The sequence below is a fragment of the Heterodontus francisci genome, chromosome 41, assembly GCF_036365525.1.
Source record: "Heterodontus francisci isolate sHetFra1 chromosome 41, sHetFra1.hap1, whole genome shotgun sequence".
Taxonomy (NCBI): Eukaryota; Metazoa; Chordata; class Chondrichthyes; order Heterodontiformes; family Heterodontidae; genus Heterodontus; species Heterodontus francisci.
In genome coordinates this window covers 35,877,428-35,885,470 of record NC_090411.1, presented here as the reverse complement: position 1 = coordinate 35,885,470, position 8,043 = coordinate 35,877,428, and positions in this window count along the sequence as shown.

Here is an 8,043-nt window from a genome sequence, read left to right as displayed (position 1 = left end):
CTGTTCCAGAGTCTATAGAATTTTGGAAGATGACCACCAATGCATCCACTATTTCCAGGGCCACTTCTTTTAGTACTCTGGGATGTAGATTATCAGGCCCTGGGGATTTGTCAGTCTTTAACCCCATTAATTTCCCTAGCACTTTTTTTTACTAATACTGATTTCCCTCAGTTCCTCCCTCTCATTAGACCCTTGGTTCACTAACATTTCTAGGAGGTTATCTGTGCTCTCCTTTGTGAAGACAGAACCAAAGTATGTGTTTAATTGCTCTGCCATTTCTTTATTCCCCATTATAATTTCCCCCGTTTCTGACTGTAAGGGACTTACATTTGTATGCGGCCAGAACTGGAGCAGCACAGAGATCTCAGATGGTTGTGGGGTTGGAGGAGGTTATAAAATTAGGGGAGGGGTGAGGACAGGGTGGAATTTGAATAAAACCCACAACCTTCTGATTCAGAGGCAACAGTGATACCATGAACAGCTAACACCGAGGTTGCACACAACTACTCCCGGTGTGCCTTATACCAACCTCTTATCACCTCCCAGACTGGCCAAGAGAGTGTGGGAAAATGACGCACTGACACGGAACACAAAAGTCCGAGTGTATCAAGCCTGTGTCATCAGTACCTTGCTCTATGGCAGCGAGGCCTGGACAACGTATGTCAGCCAAGAGCGACGTCTCAATTCATTCCATCTTCGCTGCCTCCGGAGAATACTTGGCATCAGGTGGCAGGACCGTATCTCCAACACAGAAGTCCTCGAGGCGGCCAACATCCCCAGCTTATACACACTACTGAGTCAGCGGCGCTTGAGATGGCTTGGCCATGTGAGCCGCATGGAAGATGTCAGGATCCCCAAAGACACATTGTACAGCGAGCTCGCCACTGGTATCAGACCCACTGGCCGTCCATGTCTCCGCTATAAAGACGTCTGCAAACGCGATATGAAGTCCTGTGACATTGATCACAAGTCGTGGGAGTCAGTTGCCAGCGTTCGCCAGAACTGGCGGGCAGCCATAAAGGCGGGGCTAATGTGTGGCGAGTCGAAGAGACTTAGCAGTTGGCAGGAAAAAAGACAAAAGCGCAAGGAGAGAGCCAACTGTGTAACAGCCCCGACAAATTTTTCTGCAGCACCCGTGGAAGAGCCTGTCACTCTAGAATTGGCCTTTATAGCCACTCCAGGCGCTGCTTCACACACCATTGACCACCTCCAGGCGCTTACCCATTGTCTCTCGAGACAAGAAGTATCACCTCCTGGGGTTTTTCATCTTTCGCTCTGACTTTACCTGCCAAGATCCAGTTAACTTTCAGCCAGAGATCAGTTCATTCAGCACAGACCACAATTGAAATTAGGAGTTCCCAGACTGGGTGACTCAGGCATTGTCTGAAAGTTTTGTAATTTTCCTATCACAAATTCTTTGCAACATTGAAGACTATGCTGTACCAATTAGTACTGGTAAAACTATTAGTTCTTATAAAACTATTCATTCGTAGTGGTAAGACCATTGGTTAGTACAGGTAAAACTGTTAGTTCTAGCATAACCATTGTAATTTCAAGTGCTAAATGGGAAAGAAATGCAGAGTGTTCAGCTCCCATTTGCTGCTGTCACAAGAGGACAGGATAGACACAGGTGAGGAAGGGCTATGCTCACTTTCACACAAAAGGTACTGAAAATCTGGAATTCCCTCTCCCAAAAAGCATTTTTTTTATTCGTTCATAGATGTGGGGCATCGCTGGCCAAGACAGCATTTATTGCCCATCCCTAATTGCCCTTGAGAAGGTGGTGGTGAGCTGCCTTCTTGATTTGCTGCAGTCCATGTGAGGTAGGTAGACCCACAGTGCTGTTAGGAAGGGAGTTCCAGGATTTTGACCCAAAGACAGTGAAGGAACGGCGATATAGTTCCAAGTCAGGATGGTGTGTGTCTTGGAGGGGAACTTGCAGGTGGTGGTGTTCCCATGCATTTGCTGTTCTTGTCCTTCTAGGTGGTAGAAATCGCGTGTTTGGAAGGTGCTGTCTAAGGAGCCTTGGTGCGTTGCTGCACTGCATCTTGTAGATGGTACACACTGCTGCCACTGTGCGTTGGTGGTGGAGGGAGTGAATGTTTGAGGTGGGTGGATGAGGTGCCGATCAAGTGAGCTGCTTTGTCCTGGATGGTATTGAGCTTCTTGAGTGTTGTTGCAGCTGTACTCATCCAGGCAGGTGGAGAGTATTCCATCACACTCCTGGACTTTCACCTTGTAGATGGTGGACAGGCTTTGGGAAGACAGGAGGTTAGTTACTCACAGCAGAATTCCCAGCCTTTGACCTGCTCTTGTAGCCACGGTATTTATGTGGTTGGTCCAGTTAAATTTCTGGTCAATGGTGACCCCCATTATGTTGATAGTGGGGGATTCAGCGATGGTAATGTCATTGAATGTCAAGGGGAGATGGTTAGATTCTCATCACCTTTGGAGTTCACACAGACCTGAAACGTTAACTCTGCTTCTCTCTCCACAGATGCTGCCAGACCTGCTGAGTATTTCTAGCACTTTCTGTTTTTGTTTCAGATTTCCAACAGCTGCATTATTTTTCTTTTGTATAGTTAGATTCTGTCTTGTTGGAGATGATCATTGCCTGGCACTTGTGTGGTGCGAATGTTACTTGCCACTTAACATCGCAAGCCTGAATGTTGCCAGGTCTTGTTGCATGGCAGCGTGGACTACTTCAGTATTTGACGAGCCACGAATGGTGCTGAACATTGTGCAATCATCAGCGAACATCCCCACTTCTGACTGTATGATTGAAGGAAGGTCATTGATGGAGCAGCTGAAAATGGTTGGGGCGAGGATACTACCCTGAGGAACTCCTGCAGTGATGTCCTGGAACTGAGATGATTGATCTCCAACAACCACAACCATCTTCCTTTGTGCTAGGTATGACTCCGACCAGCGGAGAGTTTTTCCCCGATTCCATTGACTTCAGTTTTGTTAGGGCTCCTTGATGCTGTAGTACATGGGTCTGAAAGGGTTAATGTTTGGGGCCGTGAGAGTAACACATGGGTACTTGATTGCATGAGTCCTAGGCTTGGGAGAAGCAAAAAGCATCATGAGTAGCAGAGGCTAGACAGGCTTATGGAAAGTGCATATAGTCCATGTAAATATAATAAATGAGTTACTGTGTAGATTTACTCTGAGATCTCTGTAAACCAAGCCTAACCTAGCAACAATACACAACAGATTCCACATTCAGTCAAATGCTGTTTTTAATGTCAAGGGCAGTCACTCTCACCTCAGCTCTTTTGTCCATGTTTGGACCAAGGCTGCTGAGGCTGGGGGGTCAATTGTAAATTTCAAAACTGAAATTGGTAGATTTTTGTTGGGTAAGGGGATTAAGGGAGATGGAACCAAGGTGGTTATATGAAGTTAAGACATAGATCTGCCATGATGTAATTGAATGATGGAATTGGCTCAAAGGGCTGAATGGCCTCCGCCTGTTCATATGTTCCATCCAGAAAGATCCTGCAGTGTTCATCACTCCATCCAGGGCTAATTCGATGGACGTTCCCCTCTATATTTGACCCAGAACCCAACTGAGGTGTCTGTCACGCCCAGTGTGAAAAATATCCTTAACTCAGTCCTAAAGTTCCCAGTCACAGTTGAGCTTGGAGTCATTCTGCAGGTTTCTGTAACTACCACAACTGTGGTTTCAAACCTTTCCACATAACACATTATTTACAAGTGAAAATAGCGCGTGACCCACTCTGCAACTTTAACTAAAAGCAAAATACTGCGGATGCTGGAAATCTGAAACAAAAACAAGAAATGCTGGATTCACTCAGCAGGTCTGGCAGCATCTGTGGAAAGAGAAGCAGAGTTAACGTTTCGGATCAGTGACCCTTCTTCGGAACTGACAAATATTAGAAAAGTCACAGATTATAAACAAGTGAGGTGGGGGTTGGGCAAGAGATAACAAAGGAGAAGGTGCAGATTGGACCAGGCCACATAGCTGACCAAAAGGTCACGGAGCAAAGGCAAACAATATGTTAATGGTGTGTTGAAAGACAAAGCATTAGTACAGATTAGGTGTGAATATACTGAATATTGAACATCAGCAAGTGCAAACCTGAAGAAAAACAACCTGAAAAAAACAGTGGGTGAGCAAACTGAACAAACTAAGATGAACTGAAATAAATACAAAAAAAGATTGTAAAAAATGTAAAAAGGAATGCCAAAAAAAAAGGAAGAAAAAATAACTAAAAATGACTAAATGTCAGTTCCGAAGAAGGGTCACTGATCCGAAACGTTAACTCTGCTTCTCTTTCCACAGATGCTGCCAGACCTGCTGAGTGAATCCAGCATTTCTTGTTTTTGTTTCAGATTTCCAGCATCCGCAGTATTTTGCTTTTATTTTAGTGTTTAATTCACTGCCACTTCTCTTCCAGGAATGCCTACCTTGAAGAAGTTCTGCTCTTCTCTCCGACGGGATTTTCGTTTGTCTCTTTTACCTTGTTCACCTTCATTGCTTTCTATTTCCCTCCTGGTGTTTGATAAGGTATCTACCAAAACCCGTTTTCACAGCCACATCTCCTTCCTCAGTGACTGTCTCCGGCTCCGACTGATTCCACGTGGATTCCAACTGCAGTTTCACCCATCATGCTTTGAAACCACCCAGGATCACAGGTATCTCCGAGAAATACAACGTTCCTCGGACTGCTACTCTCGCCGCATCCTGAGATCCACACTCAGTGCTATGCGCCGCCATATGCACACACTGGACCTCTCTCTCCAGCAGCACCGTCTCACCTTATCTCAAATTTGTTCCACTCCGCAGTTTCATCTCATCTTACGTCTCATCCGACGCATTAACAAAAAACTTTTTTTCTTCCTTTCAGGTGTTAAGGAACGCAAGCTCCAGCAGCTGATGGGGACTAATGCCCCTCCAGATCCTCCTTCCGCTTCACTTCCCTCTGACCCCACCCCTTCTGATCTGACCCCTTGCCGTGTATTCACTATACCCTCTGACCTCCCCCTCTCTGATGCTGAGCGTTCTGTACTCAGCAAAGGTCTCAGTTTTATCCCCTTACGCCCCCACCTCAATGAATTTCGCGCTCGGCATGACGTTGAGCTCTTCTTCCGTCGCCTCCGCCTCCGGGCTCACTTCTTCGACCAGGAGTCCTCCCCCCGACCAGCAGACCCATTCACCCGCCTCCAGCATTCTCCCTCTACCTGGACCCCTCACCCTGGCCTCTTACCCGCTCTTGATCTCTTCATTGAAAACTGTCGGCGAGACATTGGTCGTCTCAATTTCTCTGCCCCCCTCACTCACTCTAACCTGTCCCCCTCTGAACTTGAGGCACTCCGTTCTCTCAGGTCTAACCCCGACATGGTCATCAAACCTGCAGACAAGGGTGGTGCTGTTGTTGTATGGCGTACTGACCTCTACCTTGCAGAAGCTCAACGCCAACTCACAGACACCTCTTCCTACCTCCCTCTGGACCATGACCCCACCACCGAACATCAAGCCACCGTCCAAAGGACTGTCACTGACCTCATCTCCTCTGGAGATCTTCCCTCTACAGCTTCCAACCTCATAGTCCCGCAACCCCGGACAGCCCGCTTCTACCTCCTTCCCAAAATCCACAAACGGGACTGTCCTGGCAGACCCATTGTGTCAGCCTGCTCCTGCCCAACTGAACTTATTTCTTCCTATCTAGACTCTATCTTTTCTCCGCTGGTCCAGTCTCTTCCCACCTACATCCGTGACTCTTCTGACGCCCTACGTCATTTTGACAATTTCCAGTTTCCTGGTCCCAACCGCCTCCTCTTCACTATGGACGTCCAATCGCTCTACACCTCCATCCCCCACCAGGATGGTTTGAGGGCTCTCCGCTTCTTCCTGGAACAGAGGCCCAACCAGTCCCCATCCACCAACACCCTCCTCCGCCTGGCTGAACTTGTTCTCACATTGAACAACTTCTCCTTCAACTCCATGCATTTCCTTCAAGTAAAAGGTGTCGCTATGGGTACCCGCATGGGTCCTAGTTATGCCTGTCTTTTTGTGGGATATGTCGAGCATTCTTTGTTCCAGTCCTACTCAGGCCCCCTCCCCCAACTCTTTTTCCGGTACATTGATGACTGTATCGGTGCCGTTTCCTGCTCCCGCCCCGAACTAGAAAACTTTATCAACTTTGCTTCCAATTTCCACCCTTCTCTCACCTTTACATGGTCCATCTCTGACACTTCCCTTCCCTTCCTCGACTTCTCTGTCTCCATCTCTGGGGATAGGTTGTCTACCAATATCCATTATAAGCCCACTGACTCCCACAGCTACCTCGACTACACTTCTTCACACCCTACCTCCTGTAAGGACTCCATTCCATTCTCCCAGTTTCTCCGCCTCCGACGCATCTGCTCCGATGATGCTACCTTCCATGACGGTGCTTCTGATATGACCTCCTTTTTCCTCAACCGAGGATTTCCCCCCACTGTGGTTGACAGGGCCCTCAACCGTGTCCGACCCATTCCCCGCACCTCTACCCTCACCCCTTCCCCTCCCTCCCAGAACCGTGACAGGGTTCCCCTTGTCCTCACTTTTCATCCCACCAGCCTCCATATCCAAAGGATCATCCTCCGCCATTTTCGCCACCTCCAGCGTGATGCCACTACCAGTCGCATCTTCCCCTCCCTTCCCCTGTCAGCATTCCGAAGGGATCGTTCCCTCCGCGACACCCTGGTCCACTCCTCCATTACCCCCACCACCTCGTCCCCATCCCAGGGCACCTTCCCTTGCAATCGCAGGAGGTGTAATACCTGTCCCTTTACCTCCTCTCTCCTCACTATCCCAGGCCCCAAACACTCCTTTCAGGTGAAGCAGCGATTTACTTGTACTTCTTTCAATGTAGTATACTGTATTCGCTGCTCACAGTGTGGTCTCCTCTACATTGGGGAGACCAAGCGCAGACTGGGTGACCGCTTTGCGGAACATCTCCGCTCAGTCCGCAAGCAGGACCCTGAGCTTCCGGTTGCTTGCCATTTCAACACTCCCCCCTGCTCTCATGCTCACATCTCTGTCCTGGGATTGCTGCAGTGTTCCAGTGAACATCAACGCAAGCTCGAGGAACAGCATCTCATCTACCGATTAGGCACACTACAGCCTGCCGGTCTGAACATTGAGTTCAATAATTTCAGAGCATGACAGCCCCCCACTTTACTTTCATTTTTAGTCATTTTTAGTTATTTTTTCTTCCTTTTTTTTTTGGCATTCCTTTTTACATTTTTTACAATCTTTTTTTGTATTTATTTCAGTTCATCTTAGTTTGTTCAGTTTGCTCACCCACTGTTTTTTTCAGGTTGTTTTTCTTCAGGTTTGCACTTGCTGATGTTCAATATTCAGTATATTCACACCTAATCTGTACTAATGCTTTGTCTTTCAACACACCATTAACATATTGTTTGCCTTTGCTCCGTGACCTTTTGGTCAGCTATGTGGCCTGGTCCAATCTGCACCTTCTCCTTTGTTATCTCTTGCCCAACCCCCACCTCACTTGTTTATAATCTGTGACTTTTCTAATATTTGTCAGTTCCGAAGAAGGGTCACTGATCCGAAACGTTAACTCTGCTTCTCTTTCCACAGATGCTGCCAGACCTGCAACTTTAACTGTTTTTCCGCCTGAAGCAAAAAGAATAATTCAGAAAACTCTTGAGCTAAATATCTTTTTGAGATGGTGAAGGTCTGAGGGGAGATGGTTAAGTGTTAATTATTGACCAGTCTTTAAGTCAATCTTCTCACCTCCTGCTCGGGAATAATCAAATAACATGGAATCCCTTCCCCAAGAGAAGCACAGCCAATGATCAGATTAACCAGGGCAGGTGATTCAAAGCAAACCTAAATACCAATTAACATCTGCATTGGTTGCTGTGGTAACCAGTATTTATAATTGAAGGTGTGTTAACACCAAAAGAAATAGATGAGTTATTTCTGCAGTTTTGTAACCATGCAAAGTGATGAACAAAGAATAGAAAGGTGTTTCAAAACGCTCCTTGTGTGACTTATCTGCACTGTCA